This window comes from Leptodactylus fuscus, chromosome 3 (genome assembly GCF_031893055.1).
Source record: "Leptodactylus fuscus isolate aLepFus1 chromosome 3, aLepFus1.hap2, whole genome shotgun sequence".
NCBI classification, from domain to species: domain Eukaryota; kingdom Metazoa; phylum Chordata; class Amphibia; order Anura; family Leptodactylidae; genus Leptodactylus; species Leptodactylus fuscus.
Window position 1 is genome coordinate 144945813 of NC_134267.1, and position 24262 is coordinate 144970074.

Genomic DNA, 24262 nt, shown 5'->3' on the forward strand with positions numbered 1-24262 from the left:
TTATGCACTTGGCACTTTGATCTTATGTGCTGCTGCATATGATGATATATGATTTACCTTTATGTATATTCTCAGCACAAGTTTACAAATAATTAATTTTATAATTTTTGTGCTGCTAAAACAATATACATTATTTATTTGCATCAACTTTCCGCTATGGACCACGACTTCTACCTGCATTGTTTGTGTTTTTAGCATTTTATAACTGACAACATCTTTGTGCTTACAATAAAAAATATATTTGTATATCAGTCTTGATAGTCTTTGTATACAGTCTTGAAATATCAGTTTTGTTAGGATTGCATTGAAATTAAGGGATTGCTACAGCTATATATGTCCCTGGAGTATTAGGGAAGTATAGGTTATCTAACTTTTATACCACCTAGAGTAGTGCTTTCATACAACAGATTGCTGTTCTAGATATAAAAATGGAGATGTCACTATGTTGCGGACATTAAAGAGTCCTCATAGTATGTTGCAGAGCTCCAAATTAAATAATTAATTAACAGGCCTAGATGGGCTACCACCCATTGGGCCTGGAGAAGCCACACAGACACGCAGGTGATTGTGTATCAAGTGAGTTCTGATTTATTATAAGAAAAAGGTAGTTTAAATACATTACAGACAAAGAGCTGGCTTGGCTATTCTAATCAGGTACAACACGATTGGTTATAGAGATATAAGACAAGCCTGGCACATGACTATTGGCTGAGGTCTGCATATCATTATTACACTCCAACCTGGGATGACCTTTCTCATGACATGAAAAAGTATCTAAGATATTTATGTGTAAGCCAACATCATACACTAGTTCTAGATGTATATCACAGAAAGAGAGATAATGATCACGTACTGGTCCGCTCCGGCCTTGGGGCTAACGACCAAACAGGTTATTTGAACCGGTTTCTACACCCACCCTCAAAGATGACCACAAATAGATAAGGAGTTATAACCCAACCATTAACATTCCACACGCCTTATCCCCTAAAGGGGTCTCTTAGACTCTAAACAGACATCCTTATGAAGCTTAGAACAGAAAATGCTTACAAAATGGCTGACAGAATACAAGATGGAAGATGTGATCCTAACAGTTCCCCCATTTTGAGATAACTGGATACAGGAATTCATATTTAGGTACTTCAGTGACTTAACGTCTACTGCTGGACCTTCCCAGATTCCCCTTATATATATTCCTGTATTCCAAATTAATCTCAACCATAGTTCTGGCCTGTTATTTTCAGTCTGATTATACATTCACTTGCTTATACTATGTATCATTACTTCCTGTTGTGTTATGAAAACAGCTATATAACATGACTGAGGCTAATATGGGGCTATGAGGACATATCCTACAGTCTGACACATTCAGATCTTCGTTCAAAATCATATGAAAAAAAAAAAAAAAACTTATTGTCCCACTCATCGTCAAATGTTCTATGCAGGCTTATCGCCAGAATAATCTATAACAGTAACATCTGGAGAATCTTCATCGCTGTTTGTGTAGAGACTTCTTTGTAATGTGAAGCATGGATACAATTAGGCTTTCCGTCAAGTTTCATAGAAGTATTAGTAGTTAGCAGCACTTGGAGCGAATCATCAAATCTTGGTTCAAGAGGATTTCTCACGTGTCATCAATCTCTTGGTTCAAATGAATAGGTCCCATCCACTTAACTTAAAATCTGAGAGGGAGGAGAAAACTCAAAACTATACATTAGTCAGATGTTTTTGCCAAGACATCACATAGTCAGTCAGTACACCATAATACAACTCTAACCTAGGGGCTGACCCAAAAAAAGTTTGCTATGGGCTAAAACCAATTCTTCTATCAGGAAGATACCTTACAGAAGATACAAATACAAGTGACACTCTACATCTTTCAATAGCCGTCTACCTGCAGCCCACTTGTGATGGCTTTTTTCACCAGATATGCCCCAGGCCATCCTGAAGAGATATCACTATACACACAAGCACGTACTTATACTGTCTCACCTTTAGTAGTTACTAAAGTTATAGTTATAGCATATAGTTATCCTGCAATCTCTGGAGCAGGTACAAGGGCTCTGGGCATGGCTCAAAGACACTTTTCATTTACAACATGCCATGCAGGCTCATATATATATGTCAGTAGTGATACTAAATCCTGCAGCCGCCCATCCTCCGCTCACCAGGTCACACATGGCTACTTCTACTCAAAGAAACTTTTCACTTTTTATGAACTCTGCTCAATCCGAAATACATACATTATTTTATTAATTATCTCACCTGTGAAATGTGTCCCTCTATCAGACTCTATCATCTCAGGTATCCCCAATCTACACACAAGCTCAGATATCAATTTCTTGGCAGTTACCTGTGTCGTTGCTCGGCTGATCCAACCTGAGAACAAATACACAGACCAACACATTTGTACGTTCAGATTCAGGCAATTGTATGTAATGGATACAGGGGTTTTGGTGTGCATGCGGTGTGTCTTAACTACCTGCCCTGGATTGTGTAGAGCACCTATGTGACATGCTTTTACGTGATTCCCTGCAGCCCTTCCAAAAGCTGAGGCAAACTATAGTTTACCCACTAATGACTCCATGGCATTTCAAGAGGCATGCACCTTACCGTGGGCCAAACCAGCCATTTGGGGGTACACTGATTTATCCCCCATTTTCACATTCCTTCACATTCTCTGGCACCAGCCTTTGTCCATTTCTCAATTTCCTCCCCAGTCACCTTAGAGTACAGCCCCTTGGGGTCTGCTATTTTTCTCACCTGGTTGAGACCCTTCCATGGTAGTAGTACCGCTGCTCAATCAGCCTTCTAATTTCCAATACTCTCAGGGTCTCTTCCCTTTGTGTGAGCTCTGACTTTCACAATTGCCAACTGCTTACGAAGCAATGTGGCATCCATCAACTGACTTACTAAGTTTCCTTTCTTAATTGGTTTGCCCTGTGCCATCAGGAAGTTCCTGGACCTCCATATTGGACCATAACCATGTGCAATGCCAAACGCATACCTGGAGTCAGTGTAAATGTTTGCTGTGCTATCAGGCTTCTATAAGGTCAGCCTCTTATACTGACATGTGTGGTGGAAGGGCTTCTTATACTATGGTGTCATGTATAATGACTACAGCATACCCTGTATTCAAATTTGCCTTTTTCTGTTAGGTACCTGGAACCGTCTACAAACATCTCATAGTCAGGATTCTCCAATGGGGCGTCAGTGACATGACTGAAGCCGACTCTTCTGAGAGGAGTTTAAAAATATCTCATCTACTAAATATCTCATTATCTACTCCCCCCTTTTGAATCATGAACTCCTACTGGTATAAGAGTTGCAGGATTCAAAAGTCAAATAACGCTGAAATGAGATGTTTGAGGAGGATGTAGAGCAAATTCCATGTTGCTCTATCTTGCCAAAGAAATATGACATCTGTCTATCTGTGTGAGGATTGCCTTACCACCGTTCTGATAGAGGAAAACACATCAGGTTCATGTCTGTCTATCTGTGGCACAAGAAAAATTAAAATTATCAACATATCATATCACAATAATATTCACTTAATCTCCCATAAAACATTTGTCTAATCTTTTTCATACACTGGTGGTTTTTGCTATCACTTCTTTTGTCTAATTAGATTTCCAGTGTCTCACTTTTAAGCTATACAAGGCAATAAAATACTCTATTTGCCCTCAGCAGATATACAATAGAACTTTTGAGACCTAATTAAGACACTAATTAAGACACTGTAGCCTAAGGGTACAGCCATTGTAAGTCGCTGGCTGGCTAAAACTTGCCAAACCTGTATTCAGACTTATTTATACAATCCTAAGTAAATTCAATTCTCTACAACTTCTAATTATTCCAGAATTACAACTAATTCATTAAATGCTCAAAATATATCAGCAGAGAAGGCAAAACTTTAAGGGATCAATCTATCTCCCCCCTCCCCCGTCATAACAAGAATTTATACACAAAAACACATTACAGAGCAGATATCCGAGTGCCTTCTGATCTAATTAGTCAGATGTCTATCACCTTGTAGCAAACAATGCCGCAGAAATACCACTTTTGTTTTGTAAAACTACGATTTATCTTTTCCTGCGTGTACATATTAAGATAGCTCACATGCATTGCCTACCCCTTTATGGTGCCTAATCCCATATCAGAAGGATCAATCTGAATAGAAATGACCAATAACATTGTCCAAGTATTAGATAAAACTTTTTCACAAAATAATTCCCGATTGTTAACATTCATGGGTTTATAGTATAAACTCATAACCAATAAACACCGAGTACCTAGTACATGTACATGGTATATCAAGTACATCTCATATTCACCAGAAGACATACTGTATATATATATATATATTTTCAACGATGGAAAGGAACTCATATCTACTTGTCACCACCCTCTGTGGGACTATCAGCATTCAATTTCTTCATCTGCTCCCTGTGGAGACTAAAAATGTAACAATATAAACATGAACAAACAGAGCATGTACATGTAACACATATGGGCCCATTCATATACATACATGCAAACTTCACACTGGAGCTCCAGACACACACACATCCATTGAATCATAAAAAACTTGTCAATTTTCATATATTTTGTACAGTGATATCTCACTTATTGTCTCTTTTCCTACAAATAATCACAGGGTTAGTTATAATTCCTGCACAGCTGGATATTGAAGAAAAATAAACAAAACATGTCATTAGATGGCTTCGTCTTCTCGTCACTGGAAAATAAACATAATAATGATTATCTAAAATTTATGCCATTAATCCAAATCTAAAGACATTTAATGTGATTTAAACAGCCAATACTGATACCAACATTACATATTAATATTTTTTTTCTTTTCTTTCGACATACCATCTATATGACCACCTTACCCTATACAGTTACAAATTATTAAACCATATATTCATAATTCTCCATATATTATACCAATGGTGTTACAATGTTACAATCTCACTTATAGCTGACAACTTAGCCACCTGCTGTCTCCCCTTCCCCCTTCTTGCTGACACCTACCAAACCTGTATAACATGATACCTCTGCTGTGGATATACAGAGGACAATAGGAGGTGGGGGAGGGGCCTGACACTCATTGTGAATTTATCTGGTACCTGGGAAAGCTGGGTGGATTCCTCCTTAGTTAGTACAGAAACATGAAATGACTCAGACAATGAGACAGCCAGCATATAAAATTCATCAATGGTAATAGCTGATGTTTCCACTTGTACCTCCCCACTAAGATCAAATTTTATATTTGCACCAAGCACCGTTAACACCTCAGTACCACTAAGAGATGTTGGCACATCGTCACTAACAAGCAATTTGGTGACATTTTGCCCTCTAAGTTTCACATTGAGTGGCACTGTTTCTTTTAAAATGATTCTTTTTCCTCCTAATCCAACACAAGATTGAGATTTATCAGTCCTCGGCTCATAAGGTATGTGGCATCCTTTAACAACAGAAATGGCAGCCCCTGTATCCACTAAGAAGGGGATTTCTTCCCCCACTACCTCCCCTTTGTTTTATGTATTATTGCCACACCTTCTTCTGATGTTTTTGCAGGGAGGACTGGTACAGGGTTGCCAACTTCTCATTGAGGGGTGTTGGCACATTAGTCAGTGCCCTGAGCTGGGGGGTTTCCAGCTTTTAGGGACCTACAGTCTTTTATAAAATGGCCTGGCTTCCCACAGTGATGACACTTGTAATTGTGTTTTTGTTTGCCTCCTTGTCTGTTGCGAGTTCTCTGGCCAGAATTTTTATTATTGAAGGCAAGCAATACCTTTTTCTCCTTCTCAGACCTGTGATCTAACTCAAGGCCCTTGGCAGCTTGTAATAAAGCAGGGGCTTCACTATGCCGCCATTTTGGTTTACAGGCTCTTTTCTGACCACATCTAGCACATGTCCACCCATCAGGATTACCTGGAGCAGATGGTGCAGAGTTTTGCCCATAGGGAGATGGGTTTTTCTCAGGGGGGGCATAATACATGACTCCCTCATGTTCCTTATTTCTATACCCCTCCCTTTCTATTTCCCTGCTTACCTGCGTCCAATTATCCAATATCTCACCTAGCTTGTGATCCTGAACCCAGCCTCTGTATTGAGAGGCAAATCTTTCCCAATGGCTGCTGTTTAACACTCCATTTGCACTACATTTTGCTTTCTTCAACAGTTTATTGCATCCTCTTCCAACTGCTCTCTTCCCTGCTCTTTCTCTAACTATCTCTTGAGCTGTTTTCCATACTGGCTGACTCTGCACTCCTCCCATTCTGTTCTGCGTGCTTTTCTTTCCTACTTTCCACTGTCTCTTATCTGTCCTTTTTTTCCAAGATATAGCACACTATATATACTGTATCTAAATCAAAAGTGACTTTTAAGATCAGTTTAGAGGATTTCCTCCTTCCCTTCTGTCCTTTTTTTCCAAGATACAGCACACTATATATACTGTATCTAAATCAAAAGTGACTTTCAAGGTCCCTCTGCCTTTTTCCTGCCCTTTTTTTCCAAGATACTACTGTATCTAAATCAAAAGTGACTAATTAAGGTCAGATGGAGGGTTTTTAGGGATCACTATGACCCTTTGTCACGTGACTACTTACTTTCCACAGAACACAAATGAATACAATGAATGCACAACCATAACAGATCAGCTAACAATTTCAGCCCAAGTTCCTAGCTAGCAGCACCCATACAACATACTGCTCTTAGGTTCTTTGCAAAAAGCTTGAGATATCTATATAAGGAACATATGTGTTTACCTCACACTCGGACAGGAGTACAAGAAGTCCTTAGGAACACAGATCAGATTGGTAAGAAAAAAAAGTTCTTACCTGCAGCGCTGACTTTTGTTGGATCTGTGGTCCCAGGAACTTCTGTAATCACTGGTCGTCCGAGGGATCAGCAAACCGTCTCCTTATTTCTCAAGCCGCACGTTGGAAGCCAATTTGTTGCGGACATTAAAGAGTCCTCATAGTATGTTGCAGAGCTCCAAATTAAATAATTAATTAACAGGCCTAGATGGGCTACCACCCATTGGGCCTGGAGAAGCCACACAGACACGCAGGTGATTGTGTATCAAGTGAGTTCTGATTTATTATAAGAAAAAGGTAGTTTAAATACATTACAGACAAAGAGCTGGCTTGGCTATTCTAATCAGGTACAACACGATTGGTTATAGAGATATAAGACAAGCCTGGCACATGACTATTGGCTGAGGTCTGCATATCATTATTACACTCCAACCTGGGATGACCTTTCTCATGACATGAAAAAGTATCTAAGATATTTATGTGTAAGCCAACATCATACACTAGTTCTAGATGTATATCACAGAAAGAGAGATAATGATCACGTACTGGTCCGCTCCGGCCTTGGGGCTAACGACCAAAAAGGTTATTTGAACCGGTTTCTACACCCACCCTCAAAGATGACTACAAATAGATAAGGAGTTATAACCCAACCATTAACATTCCACACGCCTTATCCCCTAAAGGGGTCTCTTAGACTCTAAAAAATGCTTACAAAATGGCTGACAGAATACAAGATGGAAGATGTGATCCTAACACACTAGTTAAAAGAACTATTGTGAATGTGTTTTTTATGAACTGCTGTATATAAAATTATCTTAGTTGGGTATAGAAGCTGAGAATCACAGAATTATTATTTTAGGTGGCATAAAACCAGAGATACAGCTATTTATCACAGCCTCTTTCACAACTGCAATGTGTATGGACTTTCCCTGACAATGCTTAGTTTGCAGCATTACTAGGGAGAACTTTATAGACTCCTTTTACATGGAAGTAAAATATGTGAAAGTATAGTTCAAAAATTTTCAGCAAGCACCTCCCTTCACAATAGTCAAAAAAACTGACCTTCCATTAACATTGTAAATACCCGATTAATGAGGAGAAGGTGTGAATCTTTGGGATTTGCTCTCCTCTAACCACAAGATGTTCCTCGGTGTGGCAGGGCATATAAGGCCTCCTGCACATGACCTATTGTGCAATCCAATATGCATCGGAACAGAACACCCCACACACACACACACATTAAAATTAAAGTAGCACAATAGGTACTTGGATATCACTCTGAACACATCTGAGTGTGACCCGAGTGCCATTCTTTTAAGAAAAAAAAAACACACATATTTGGCCTGCACACTCAGTCTCGAGCATGAGGCCTAAAAAAGTATTCAGGGACCTGGCAAGCCAAAAGAGTTCAGGAGAATCTCCTGTAAAACTTGCATAATAAATGGCTTTTGTACAGTTTAAAATAAACATTTATTTTTATATATCCTAGTCTGGAATGTTGACTTTGTACAAGGTGGTCCTCAGTTCAGGATCCTCATCTCTTGAGGTGAGTAGATAGTAGGTACAAAGAACATCTCACTCTTGAAGGACTTGCCTGTGTTGCTTTAGGGTGCATGCACACTACGTAACGCCGGGCGTGTATGAGAGCCGTACACGCCGGCGTTACAGCAGGGCTGCCGAACACTTCCCATTCACTTCAATGGGAGCGCTCGTAAACGCCGCTGTTACGAGCGCTCCCATTGAAGTGAATGGGAAGTGTTCGGCAGTCTGCTGTAACGCCGGCGTGTACGGCTCTCATACACGCCCGGCGTTACGTAGTGTGCATGCACCCTTACTCAAACAAATAACTGATAATGTTTCATTTCCCCTTTGGTGGCTTTGTAGTAAAAATGAATCCTTGCTACAAGGTTTCCAATAAGATTTCAGGTGTGAGAAAACAGATCATTGTCTCCCTCTGCAGACGGTATTGTGGGATCAGGTCAATGTCAAAGAGGATTTTGTAAGCAGAAGAACAATGTAGACTCTTTAGGTTGAGGCTTGTTTAAGTGCACCCAGGGTACCTTGTAGTTTCTTCGGACTATTCACATGGTTCCAGCTGCCCTATGCAGGATCTGTATTCTGCTTATGACTCTTGCTTTCTGGTCAGTGGCGTAACTAGTCTTGTGGGCCCTAGTGCAATCTTTAGTCCGGGGCCTCCTACCTCATCCCTACAGTGAATTCTTGGTAGTGATGGTTACGGGTGCTAAGGAGTTTAATGAACCTTAGTGTGGTTAGAGTAATCTGTGGATCTCCTTGGTTTACGGGCCAGATGGAAGCTGCAATCTCAATACTGATACCAGTGCTTATGGGCTCCCTAAAACTCCTGGGCCCTGGTGCGACTACACCCTCTGCACCCCCTCAAGTTACGCCCCTGTTTCTGCTTATTATCAAAATAGATTCTGTTTGTTAAAGGAAATTCTCTAATAATAACTTAATATTACCCCAATATCTATAATGCAGCTCTGTAACAATATATACAGTCCTATGAAAAAGTTTGGGCACCCCTATTAATCTTAATCATTTTTTGTTCTAAATATTTTGGTGTTTGCAGCAGCCATTTCAGTTTGATATATCTAATAACTGATGGACACAGTAATATTTCAGGATTGAAATGAGGTTTATTGTACTAACAGAAAATGTGCAATATGCATTAAACCAAAATTTGACTGGTGCAAAAGTATGGGCACCCTTATCATTTTATTGATTTGAATACTCCTAACTACTTTTTAGTGACTTACTGAAGCACAAAATTGGTTTTGTAACCTCACTGAGGTTTGAATTTCATAGCCAGGTGTATCCAATCATGAGAAAAGGTATTTAAGGTGGCCAATTGCAAGTTGTTCTCCTATTTGAATCTCCTCTGAAGAGTGGCATCATGGGCTACTCAAAACAACTCTCAAATGATCTGAAAACAAAGATTGTCCAACATAGTTGTTCAGGGGAAGGATACAAAAAGTTGTCTCAGAGATTTAACTTGTCAGTTTCCACTGTGAGGAACATAGTAAGGAAATGGAAGACCACAGGGACAGTTCTTGTTAAGTCCAGAAGTGGCAGGCCAAGAAAAATATCAGAAAGGCAGAGAAGAAGAATGGTGAGAACAGTCAAGGACAATCCAGAGACCATCTCCAAAGAGCTGCAGCATCATCTTGCTGCAGATGGTGTCACTGTGCATCGGTCAAAAATACAGCGCACTTTGCACAAGGAGAAGCTGTATGGGAGAGTGATGAGAAAGAAGCCGTTTCTGCAAGCACACCACAAACAGAGTCGCCTGAGGTATGCAGAAGCACATTTGGACAAGCCAGCTTCATTTTGGAAGAAGTTCCTGTGGACTGATGAAACAAAGATTGAGTTGTTTGGTCATACAAAAAGGCATTATGCATGGCGTCCAAAAAAAACAGCATTACAAGAAAAACACATGCTACCCACTGTAAAATTTGGTGGAGGTTCCATCATGCTTTGGGGCTGTGTGGCCAATGCCGGCACCGGGAATCTTGTTAAAGTTGAGGGTCGCATGGATTCCACTCAGTATCAGCAGATTCTTCAGAATAATGTTCAAGTATCAGTGACGAAGTTGAAGTTACCCCGGGGATGGATATTTCAGCAAGACAATGATCCAAAACACCGCTCCAAATCGACTCAGGAATTCATGCAGAGGAACAATTACAATGTTCTGGAATGGCCATCCCAGTCCCCAGACCTGAATATCATTGAACATCTGTGGGATAATCTGAAGTGGGCTGTCCATGCTCGGCAACCATCAAACTTAACTGAACTTGAATTGTTTTGTAAAGAGGAATGGTCCAAAATACCTTCATCCAGGATCCAGGAACTGATTAAAAGCTACAGGAAGCGACTAGAGGCTGTTATCTTTGCAAAAGGAGAATCTACTAAATATTAATGTCACTTTTCTGTTGAGGTGCCCATACTTTTGCACCAGTCAAATTTTGGTTTAATGCATATTGCACATTTTCTGTTAGTACAATAAACCTAATTTCAATCCTGAAATATTACTGTGTCCATCAGTTATTAGATATATCAAACTGAAATGGCTGTTGCAAACACCAAAATATTTAGAACAAAAAATGATTAAGATTAATAGGGGTGCCCAAACTTTTTCATAGGACTGTATAAAGAGAGTTCAAACCAGTGTTTCATTTGTGCAACAACCTAACCATAAACTTTACAACAATTCCCTCACTCAGCAATACGGATATAGTTTATCGATTACAAAACACAGTGTTACAGTAGATAAGAACCATTTGATCCTCCCTTATCTACATTAACACAGTCACAGACGTCTTTGTATTGTCTGGTTAGTTGTACCTTCAGTTACCTTACATGACATTACACACTTTACATGTAATACAATCAGTTCAAACGCACATATGAGGAAGCTTGTTGATACTGCTTAGTTCACATGTAGAGAACTTCAAACTACACATGTCTATATCTTATCTAGCACTCGTATGGGTTCATGTATACTGACTTAATCCTATATGGTAAAACATGAAGCCCCTGTATTTCAGTGTTACAGACCCATAGACAGCCATTAACTACATAGGCAACAGGTTATGTACTTCTAGGGTAGAGAACCTCAGATGAAATATATGGCCGTCAGCCATAATTCACAATAAAAACATTACTGCCTTATGGACATACTAGTCTCTGCCCGCGACTTTGTCTGTGTGTTGTTGGTGTCCATGAGCTGCCTATATTCAGCAAATTGCTGCCATCAATGGTTTGTCTGCTCTGGCATTTCGGCAGCTCTTAAGCTGGCCTGCCGCTGAACTTGTTCCTTGCACCGTGCCTGTGATTGTTCTGGCATTTCAGCAGCTCGCGGGACACCATATAATGAGCATGTTGTTGGCGTTGATGATCCCCTTCAGCTCCGCTTGAGGGGAAGTCTGTGACTTCTGGCTACCCTCATAGCTCTCGTTGTTTGAAAAATTTTAATACGATTTAATTAGATTTTCTTTTTCCCAGCATGTTTAAAATTGGCAAGCTGCCAATTTGACTTAAAGGTGTTTTCCCATCCAGTTGTCAGCACTGCCTGGAGCTGATCAGATAATATGCAAATGCATGTACAGAATGGACTGAGGGTTAGCTGAGTGTTTTCATAGAGAGATAACAGACCTGGCTTTATCAGAACCTGAGATAAGCTGCTGCAAGAGCAGTTGAATATAGTATGTGAACATAAATTCATAATAGTCATGAAGTCATTTACCGGGATAAAAGGTAGCCTATGTGTTAATCAATGTTACAAATTATCTATGTGCCATATTTCGTTCAAATCCATTCAGCCATTTTTGCGTGATTGACTAACAAACATCCAAACACACAAACTTTCACATTTATCATATTAGTAGGATAGGATTAATAACATTAACTGAAAAACACCACAACACAGAAAGGAAAGCATTATTGGCTCTTTTTTTTTTCTTTTTCTTTTTTTTTTTTTTTAAGTTTAGTTTTTACTCCCTGCATTCCAAATGCCATAACTTTGTTATTTTTCCATTCACAGGGTATATAAGGGCTTATTTTTTGGGGGGATGAATTGTATTTGCTAATAGTACCATTTAATCTGCACAATATTCTCTCCGCATTTTTTAAGTAGGTTCAGGGATGGAAACCCCAAACAGAGTTCAAGCGCTGGTGTGAACCCAGCCTGACAATAGCATATCATAAAGGATACCGATGTAACAGTCTCAAATAAGCCATCACAAACTTCAAATGCTACCTAAGGAAGAGAAGCGCTACATATGGAGGCACATAATCCTATGCAAATAAACAAGATATTGTTTTGCTGCACAGGCTTTGGCGCTCAAATACACAGATGTCCAAGCACAGAAGTAAAGAATGGATCAGAACTGGTCCTTTCCAAAAACTTCCCATATTTATACAACGTGAGCCCTGAGCCATAACAGCCTTGCACAATAATCCTAATCACTGAACCAAGTTGTTCCACTAGAGGGAACTTACAAGCTTCCTATATACTGCCTTATTACTGAGTTTACGGTTATCCCATAAAGCCAGAACTGGAGGAGCTTTCTCCCAAACTGAGCTCCTGAAAACATAGAGAACATTAGCATTGTAGAGTATTGAATTAGTGATAAAACCTCTAGGGGGGTTTCTAAGGGTTAGTTCACACATAAATAACGTGTGGCTTATTTTGGCACCGGAAAAAAAAGCTTTGGAAAAAAAGTTTAAGACCGCAAATGGTCCGCAATTGAGGGTTTTCAATTGCGGACCATTTGCAGACACATTATACTCAATGCAGCCTCTTACACCACCGGATATTTTATCCATGGTGTGCCGGGCCGCAACTGAGGTCCGCACCGGAAAAAAAGCTTCCTAACAGCTTAAAAAAAGCCAGGCTGTTTTCCCCTCCTGTAAAGTGAATGGGTTAAAAAAAAAACGCGTCGCGTTTTTTTCCACGCGGTTGTCGCCTCCCATTCACTTCTATTGCTTTCTTCAGGCGGAAAATGCCTGAAGAAAGGTCATGTCGCTTCTTTTTCTCTGCTAGCAGAAAAATCTGCTAGCAGAAAAAAAAAAGCTAGCAGTCTACATAGACTAACATTGTATGGAGGAGGATTATGACGTGATTTCATGTCCTTGTGTGAACTAAAGTAAAAGTAGAAAAAGTGAAAAAAATTAAGAAAATAATTTAAAATTTAAATCCTCCCTTTCCCAAGACCACATATAAAAAATGAATAAAGTGATACACACACATTAAAATGTAAAAAACTATATAAATTTGGTATCTACATAATGGTAGTCACCCACAGAACACAGCTCACATGTCATTTTGGCTGCACAGTGAACGCTGTAAAATGAAGCCTGTAAGAAAGTCTCACAAACACAGATTTCTCTAAGGCTACATTCACATCTACGCCAGAGTCTCCATTGAAACTCCGTTACAGTTGAAAATCAGAGGGCTTTTTCTTCTATCATCAATGGGGTCTGTCGATATCCCAGTGTTGCCACTATTTTAGTTATTGACCTCTATGTTGTTCTGGTCCTCCCATGGAGATAAAACACTAGTGTGAACCTAACATAATTCCAACCCATTCTGCATTCCGCACAAAAAAGGCTCAAAAAATGGCTGCGGTAGGAAGGGATTAAAACTGTCATGTAGCGTGGTCTTACATGACCATAGTTTAAGGGTGCATGCACACTACGTAACGCCGGGCGTGTATGAGAGCCGTACACGCCGGCGTTACAGCAGGGCTGCCGAACACTTCCCATTCACTTCAATGGGAGCGCTCGTAAACGCCGCTGTTACGAGCGCTCCCATTGAAGTGAATGGGAAGTGTTCGGCAGTCTGCTGTAATGCCGGCGTGTACGGCTGTGATACACGCCCGGCGTTACTCAGTGTGCATGCACCCTAAGACCGCAAATGGTCCGCAATTGAGGGTTTTCAATTGCGGACCATTTGCGGACACATTATATTCAATACGGCCTCGTACACCACCGGATATTTTATTCGTGGTGTGCCGGGCCGCAACGAAGGTCTGCACTTTTTAGAACATGTCCGTAATGGCTGCAATTCACGGCACTGCACGGACTCGCCCATAGAACTCTATGGGCGAGTGTGGCAGTTTATGGGCATCTGCGGAGTGTATGTTGATGATCAGCAACATGCGGACCGTAAAAGCATTATGGTCGTGTAAGACCAGCCTTAAAGGGATACTACCATTAAAACCTTTTTTTTTTTTTTGTGGATAAGACGTTGGAATAGCCTTTAGAATGGCTATTCGTCTCTTACCGATAAAATGGCCGCTTGCATAGTATTGTTAGCGGCCATTTTCCCGTGGCCGCCCCCATCGCTGCGAGAGAACTCATTTGCATACCGGTAAAAAACGGTATTTCTAAGGAACGGCGCAGCGGAGACCACGTCTAAAGGTAAGAGACGAATAGCCTTTCTAAAGGCTATTCCGACGTCTTATGCACACAAAAAAAAAAGGTTTTAATGGTAGAATCCCTTTAATCATATGATCTGATGTGAGATGCATACGCTTTTTAATAATTTTTGTACATCTCAGGATGTCCATGGGTCAAAGTCAGAAATGTAGATAGATAGATCTTAGCTATAATTTACACGATTTCTCTGGTGTAATGCTAATAAATTTGTCGGGTCCCACTGCCCCACTATATGAACCTGTCGTATTATACTCAATTCTGTGGCTGGCTTTTTTTTACATTGATAACTCTGTATTGTTATTGTGATCTTTACAATTAATAACCAATATGCAAACAAAGAAACGCTGATGCAAAAATGTATAAAACTTTAAGACATATATATTTCTATGATGTTTATTAAACACAGGATTATGCTTCAACTTTTTACATCCATTTTTAGAGACCTAACGTTTTTATTTTAATGTTTACTTCAACAAGGATGCATCCATAAACTAGGCAAACTTTAATGTTTGTCTGATGTTTGTCTAACAGATGAGAACAACAAAGGGGAACCATAATGTGAACCTTAGACTTATAATAAAGATCTGCAATAAATTGTTACATGTGGCTATTGTCCACTAGATGGCAATGTTCAACAGTATATAAATAAGACGCTATAAAATGTAAGATTTGAGTGATGTATTAGGATCACTATTTTACAGTTTTAAAAATATTTTAAAACATGTACAATGTACATGTATTGTAATGTATATGCTAAAACTGCTACTTTTAGTTTCCCTGAGCACAGTAGGGTTACTTTGGCCAAAGCAAATGGTTATACGTTGTCTTCTGACAAGTCAAAAAATTTACATTTCCACTTCTATGCTATACAATTGTTATCAGGTTCATCCAGGGAAATAATAATTTTGTTTTATCCAAAGACTTGCTTTAGTAATGTGATGTAATAACCTAATACATTTTCCTCCTGTCCAGAATTAATTTCTTTTGTTCTTTTCCTATACTTGCAGACAAACTGAGTCAGTTTGTGGAAAACCCAGTACCATGGCACAATTGCTATGTATATGGACATCTTTATGATGTATATGGACGTCTTTATATGTTGCAGCTGATCCGGTGAGCCAAATTCAAATGTTGCTATTATTATTATTATTATTATTATTATTATTATTTATAGAGCGCCATTAATTACTTCCATGCTGCTGTACATTATATTATTTCCATGGCGCTGTACATTATATTACTTCCATGCTGCTGTACATTATATTTATTCCATGGCGCTGTACATTATATTATTTCCATGGTGCTTCACACTATATTATAAGACGCACTGGACTATAAGACGCACCTAGGTTTTAGAGGAGGAAAATAGGGAAAAAAAATTTTGAAGCAAAAACTGGTAAAATATTTAATATATGGGAGTTGTAGTTTTGCAACAGCTGCAAGGCCACATTGACAGGTGACCCTGCAGCTGTACGGGGATGCATAGAGCGTTTTTTTTGCGGGGCCAGCTGTACTTTTTAGTTATACCATTTTGGGGGATATCTATTGCTTAGATCACCTTGTATTGAAAAAAAAACAGGAGGTGATTTAGAACTTTTATTTATTTCATATTTTTAAAGCTTTTTTTTTTTTTTTTACTATTTTATTCCCCCCCGGGGGCTTGAACCTGCGGTCACTTGATCGCAAGTCCCATAGACGGCAATACAACTGTATTGCCGTCTATGGGACATTCTGTCTATTAGTATTACGGCTGGTCATAGACCCAGCCGCAATACTAATATATAGCAGTGACAGGCCCGGGAGCCTCATTAGGCTCCCGGCTGTCACCCGAACAGGTCGGCTCCTGCGATATCACCGCGCAGGAGCCGGCCTGCAACTTTACAGGTACGGGGCCGGTGGGGACCGGCCCCGGGGGAGAAGGTGCCGCCGATACTGACCCGGCATCCGCTGTACTAGAGAGGCGGATGCCGGGGAGGGATAGACGCCGGGGCCTGAGACATCGCTACGATCCTCTGCCCTGCATGAAGCCAGCGGCGGGGGCACGGAGGAGCGGAATAGCATCGCCGCTGCTGGCTTCATGCAGGGCAGAGGAGCGCAGCGATGTCTCAGGCCCCGGCACCTGTAATGGCGTCTATCATTTGCCGGCTTCCGCCTCTCTATTACAGCGGATGCCAGGCGCCACCTTCAGACTATAAGACGCACCCTTCTTTTCCCAAAAAATTTTGGGGAAAAAAAGTGCGTCTTATAGTCCGAAAAATACGGTAACTTCCATGCTGCTGTACATTATATTATTTCCATGGTGCTGTACATTATATTTATTCCATGGCGCTGTACATTATATTATTTCCATGGTGCTGTACATTATATTTATTCCATGGTGCTGCACATTATATTATTTTCATGGTTCTGCACATTATATTATTTTCATGGTGCTGCACATTATATTAATTCCATGGTGCTGCACATTATATTATTTCCATGGTGCTGCACATTATATTATTTCCATGCTGCTGTACATTATATTATTTCCATGGTGCTGTACATTATATTTATTCCATGGTGCTGCACATTATATTATTTCCATGGTGCTGCACATTATATTATTTCCATGGTGCTGCACATTATATTATTTCCATGGTGCTGCATATTATATTAATTCCATAGCGATGTACATTATATTAATTCCATGGTGCTGTACATTTGATAGTTTTATACAAAACAAGTACAATACTAACAGTGACCAACTGGCACAACGAGATAGAGGGCCCTGCCCGCAAGGGCTTACAATCTATGAGGGAGAGGGGTAGAGACAGAAGATGAGGGGGGGAGGCTGTACAGATGGTGGCGTGGTGATAGTCGTGTTATTGGGGGTTGTAGGCTTTCCTGAATAGGTAAGTCTTCAGGGCCTTCTTGAAGCCTGTGATTGTGGGAGTCAGTCTTATGTGTCTTGGTAAGGAGCTCCAGAGTATGGGGGATGCAGAGGAGAAATTTTGGAGACGGTTGTGTGAGGAACAGATGAGAGTAGAGCGGAGAAGGTGGTCTTTGAAGGATCTGAGGTTACGTGTGGGCGGGCAGCGTGAGATTAGGTCGGAGATACATGGAGGGGACAGGTTGTGGATGGCTTTCTACATCAGTGTTAACTTTTTGAACTCTATTTACTGGACGACAGGTAGCCAGTGAAGGGAATGGCAAAGGGAGTGGCTGATGAAGAACAGGGGACAAGTGGATTAAATGAGTGGCTAAGTTTAAGGTGGACTGGAGGGGGTGAGAGTATTTGCTGGGAGGCCATGGAGAAGGGTGTTAAAGTAGTCTAAGTGGGAAATTATGAGGGTGTGGACTAGCATTTTTGTAGTTTCAGGTGTGAGAAAGGAGCGGATTCGATGGATGTTCTTTGAGTTGGAAGTGGCAGGAAGTGTTGAAGGTTTAGATGCATAGATTCAATGATAAGTCAGAGTCATAGATTATCCCAAAGCAGAGGGCCTGTATGACTGGGGTAAGCGTGGACCCATTAACTTTGATAAATGGGTCAGGTAGGGGGGCTGTGCAATTAGGGGCAAAGATGATGAACTCCGTTTTCACCATATTGAGTTTGAGAAAACAGGAAGAAGGAAAGGAGGCTACAGCTGCCAAACACTGGAACTCTGGACAGCAGAACAGCAACGTCTGGGGGTGTATAATAAGAAAATTGCATACTTGTGAATTAGACGCTTAATAAATTAAATGCTAAAGTCAAATAATATAATTTTCAAGAAGTTTTTTTTTATTGTTAAAGCAACTTAAAGGGGTTTCTGGGATTTATAAATTGATGATCAGTGGTGGTCCAACACTCGTGACCCTGTGGATCAGCTGGTAAAACATCAAATATAGCTTTTCTGAAAATACAAGAAATTGTTTTTATCTTTTTATGGAATAAGACAAGAATTACTATAAATTCTAGGAGAGTCCCCAAAAAATTCATTGCCATATAAAAACATGATGCTGCAGGCTGAGCACAATTTACACTGTGAATAGCACTGTAGTACTGATGTTATAACCAACAATCTTTCATCAATCTCTGTGAGTGGATAACCTCTTTAAGGTTAAGGCCACATGTAGCAAATGCAGCTAAAAAACGCAACAGAAAATCGTTTGCTTTTCTCACTGCTTCTTCCCCTGCATTTTGCATCTCCCCATTTACAGAAATAGAAGTAAACTTCTGCAGTTGGTTAAACTGCTGCAGCACAGAAGAAAAATGTTTTTCATTGGTGCTTGTAGTCCATATAATATCACACTGCAGCAGTATAACCAATTGCAGAACATGCTACATCTGTAAGTCTATGGGAAATGTTTATAAAGATAAAATTACCATGTCGTGTTTTTTGCTGCATTTTTTTCAACACTGTGGTGTGACATTAAAAAAATCTCTTTAACTTTACAGGGACTATAAACCACAGGATTTTTTCTTCTGCATTTTTGCAAAGACCAGAAACGCATTTCTGCAATATGGACTCTTAGCCTAAATGGATTCTTGGATAAGCTTTTTAAGATATTGTTACAGTGCCAGCCACAGTGTAAGCTACAGTGTATTCTCCATTGTCAGCCAACCATAATGTCAGACGTAGAATGTGAACCTCAAGCATCATTCAAAATGCTCTCCTAATACAATGCACAACTCCTTATTGCTAGCAACAATGCCCTCCAAATTCCATCCATATTCCATCTATTTCTAGTCTCAATACCGGCCCAATGTAAGCAATAACAAACCCTACAGTGACAGAATACCCACCTAAATGTAGCCAGAATACCTTCCACTTTAAACCCACCAAAGAGCAGCCAGAATACCTCTCCAGTATGGTGGCGGCCATCCGCATTATGTGAATTTTGGCTGAACCAATTTTGATGGAACTGGCTGACCATCTCAACTGTATGGTGGTATACCATCTCTCCTTTGATAGCAAATGAAGTATCAGGAATGATGGGTATCCTCATGCCCGATCCTTTTTCTCATAGGAGATAAGCCACTGTTGGGGATATCTAGCAGTAGTATAACACTGTACTACCTGGACTGATGTAGGAAAAGACAAGTGCCAATGGATGATATAACTCCACTAATGACATTGGTGTGCATCAGTCTTTTAGATGGGTACTTTTAGTAAAGGGATTGTTTGTTCCCACTACAATTTTATTGTGTGTAAGCAGCACATCCCTCTTTATACAGGTCGCTGTGCAGCCGACAAATTACCTGTTTGCTTGTTCGTGGGATGATCACCAACACCTTTACATGGGGCAATTTGTGGGAGCAAGTTTTCCTACAAACATTTATTAGCCAAGTTAGCCCCTGTATATGACTTTTTTCTCCCTCTTCTTATTGAAATCACATGCATGAGTAGGATTGGGAAGAATAGCCATTGTCTGAATGAACATTCATCTAAAGTGTATGGCCCACTTAAGTCCCAATCTTTTATACATAGCTTCATTCCTCCCCATTGCCAATGAAAATAAATAACAACCAAGAGGCCCCTTAAATGGCAGCAAGTCATCCCTACTCATCCACACAACTTCCTATTCCTGTCCAAGAAGTCAACAAATGAGTCAGGACAGATCACTTTTGCCGGGGACAGGATGAATACCACCTTTGTTTAATAATGAAAAATAATAAAAACTGATCCAATGGCCAATCATTTATTTTTTTATGCCACATTTCACCCTTGTTAATTCCACTGATAGATGTCCCTGCTTTTTTTTTAATAAAATCATAAATAGACATAGAGAAAGCCAGTGGGCAGGACACTATTTCTTCTCATACTGGGAGGATAGTTTGAAGCTTCACATTTATAGCTTGTCATTTGAATATTAAAAAATATAACACATCTTTATGATTCCCTTATTATTCATGCTGATTAGATTTCACCTTTACAAAAACATCTTAAGGTGACCATACCTTCAGGTGAATGAAGCCGATGTCTCAATTGTGTGTTTGGCAGGGATTGACATGGACAATCATTTGCCAATTTGCACAGACCCAGAGCAATTGTTTTCCATACTGCCACTCCTGATCGGCTATTTAGTTGTATGTGGCAAAGGCAGGATCATTCATATGAGTGATTCTCCCATTGCATCATTGGCCTGATTCAAAGCAGCAGCTTAGTAATAGCAATATCACTCTACAGCTTCATTCTCTTGTAGCTACGTCTACTATCAGGCATTGAGGGGAAACAAGCTTTGTCATGTAAGTAACAAACATGCTTCACATTCTTGAAAAATTATTCTTCAATGGGAAATGTTCCTTTCAGCTGGGCCTTTCCTAGGTTTACATCTATTTACCAAAATATAAAGTTCTCTATAAAATATCATATGATATACAATATTAAATATAAAGAAAGCACACAGACCCAGCTAACATTCATATGGCTCTGACAATGGTGCAAACAACCGTTTCTGCAGCTGAAAGCCACATACAGTGTAATTCAGCACATTGGAAAGCAATGCATTTGGCTAAGGACACACTTTGTTTGCAGATTTTGCAGTGTTTGTTTTTTTTTTGTTTTTTTTTTTTGCTTCAAAGTGAAGAGTGGCTTCAAAGGGAATAGGAATATAAAGGGAACATTTACACTTATGAAAGCATACAGACCCCATAGACTATAATGGGGTCCGTGAGTTTTCCACGCGGTGCCTGCAATGAACATGCGGAAAGAAAAATACTTCATGAACTACTTTCCTCTACACATGAGTCGTGCGGACAACGCACGGAGAACATATGGACCCCATAGACTATAATGTGCTTTCATTGCTAACTGCTTGTCAATTCGTTCGGTATTCCATTCGGGGGGGGTCTCCACTGGACTCCCCGCACGGAATACCGAGCGCAGGCCTTACAGGGACACTTAAAGGGACACAAAAAGGGGACCCATCACTGTAATGGTTTTGCACATATGAAAAAGGCACCTGAATTTCAATATGCAAAATATGTCAAGAGGGAGAACGAGTCTACAGCACTGAGATCAATAATGCTGACAGCTAAGAAAGGGTGACCAATGACAATGTTCAATATAAATTAGAAACACAACTAAACCCCGACCCACTCATTCTAATGTGAAGTTTGCCCCGAGTTGGAAAAATAAAATAAATTCTATTTACCCCTTCATTTCCCAAGATCACCTAAGTTACTACAGTGACAATCCTCCTTTCCTCTTTTTGTGGCAGGTCGGCTTATACAGTTGACCAAATGTAAACAACTAAACAATAAGTGTATACAATATAGTAGTAATGCAGTTCAAAATAATCCAAAAATTCAATGTTTGTGTCTTATTTTATTTGATTTTTATTACAGTCACAGATGACTTGAGATGTTTTTTTTTTATTTTTAGAAGACGCTGGCTAACTTTGCTTATTCCATTGTACAGATGAAGTGATGAATGCCTCCATCTTGGTTTTGCATGGCCTCCCCATCTGTGCAAAGGCTGGTATTAACCACTCATTGACAAAACCAGTTTCTGCCTTTATAACTTGGCAATTTTTTTCATTTTTTTATTCCTGCCTTCCAAGAGCCCCTTAATATACTGTCTACCAATAAGTATTTGGATACCCATACAAATGAAGATGTCTGCGGTCATGATGTACGTCATGCCTTCTGCCAATAAATAGGAAACAGCATTGGCATTAGTCGCATGCAAGATGCCACAAAGTGCAGAGTTGTCTGATTTCGAGAAAGGGTTAATTGTCGGGTACCACAGAAATGGTCAATCCTTAAGGGACATAGCAACCAAACTGAATTACCCAAAATCGACAGTGGCCTATGTGATTTCGAAGTGGAAGGTGAACGATGATTGTCAGAATTTTCCCCCGAGTCGGCAGACCCCCGAAACTGGGAGATAGAGACTGACGAGTGCTGCCAGGGAAACCGCACCCAACTGACGGCTCACATACACCAGGAGTTTCAGCAGGCATCCGGGAGTATTGTGTCTATCAATACCACCCGTAAGGAAGCATCTGATGGGTTCTACCAGCTATTGAATATGAATAAATGTTGTATATTCTACCACAGGTGTCCAAATACTTATTGGTAGACAGTGTATTTATACTTTTCTGATCAACCACAGCCATATGAGGGCTTATTTTTTTGGGGGGGGAGGTCATAAATTTCAAATTTCTGAACAACTCCTTTAATAATTTCTTTCACAGAGATTGTAAATTAAATGTTCCTGTACATAATCCCAAATACCCCAACAATCCTATATATCATATGCACCCAAAACATCAGCTAGAATGACTAGAATACCCTGTTTAACCCCTTCCCGCCGGTGACATTTTTTCGATTTTTGTTTTTGACTTCCCACCTTCCAAACCCCATACCGTTTTTATTTTTCCATTCTAAAAGCTATTTGAGGGCTTAATGTTCTTAATTGTTCTTCATGATGCAACCATTTGTTATTCTGTATAATGTACTGTGAAACCAGAAAAATATTCAGAATGGAGTGGATTTGAAGAAAAAGTGTCTTTCGGCCTTTGTTTTTAAAGAATTCATTTGCAGCCAAAATAATATGTCACCTGTATTTTTTATCCCCTTAATTAAAATCTAAAACGAATCAAATAAAAATATTTTTTTCTAAAAGTTGCAATATTCTGAAACCCGTAACTTATTGATATTTCCACGTACGGGGATGCATAGCATTTCTTTTTTTGTGGTGCCAGGTCTACTTTTTGGTTATACTATCTAAGGAAATGTCTATTGCTTTGATTCAGATTTTTATCAGTCGAAACTGGTGAAAAAATGGCAATTTGGCACTTTTGATTTTTTTTTTTTTTTTCCCATTACAGTGTTTCAATATTTTTATAAGTTTGTAAACTGGGTGTTCTCAAACACAGGGATAGCTAATGTGTATGTGTTTCACAGTAATATTTTACTTTTATATGTATTCTAGGGAAAGGGGGGTGATTTAAAATTTTTATATTTTTTTACTATTTTATTAGCCCCACCTAGGGCGCTTAAACCTGCAATAATTTGATTGCAAGTCCCATAGACTGCAATACAACTATATTGAGGTCCCCATCTATCCCCATTGATAGATAGATATATATTTGTACTGCTCTCAGTCTAAATGGGTACAATATTATCACAGGGTTGATTTTACCATCAGAGAGCAGGGACCACTGAGCGGCACTGAGAGTATGTGTTGGATGATGGTTTTGTTTGGACTGCACAGGTCCTAACCGAAACAGCTATTATACTATGGGGTTTCTTTAGACTCTAGAGTATAATATGCAGAGGCTCAGAGGAGGTGATCAAACATAATAAACAGTGTAACTCACCTTTCCTGGGATCTGGGGAGCGTCTTCCATCCTCTTCTAGTCTTAGAGACATCGTGAATGATGTTCGAGATTGCTAAGGCCTGTGATTGGAGGGACACTGTAGGGCATTATAGTGTGTGGAGGGACCATTATAGGACATTTCACTGTTTGGAGGGGCCACTATGGTACATTTTACTTTGTGAAGAGGCCAT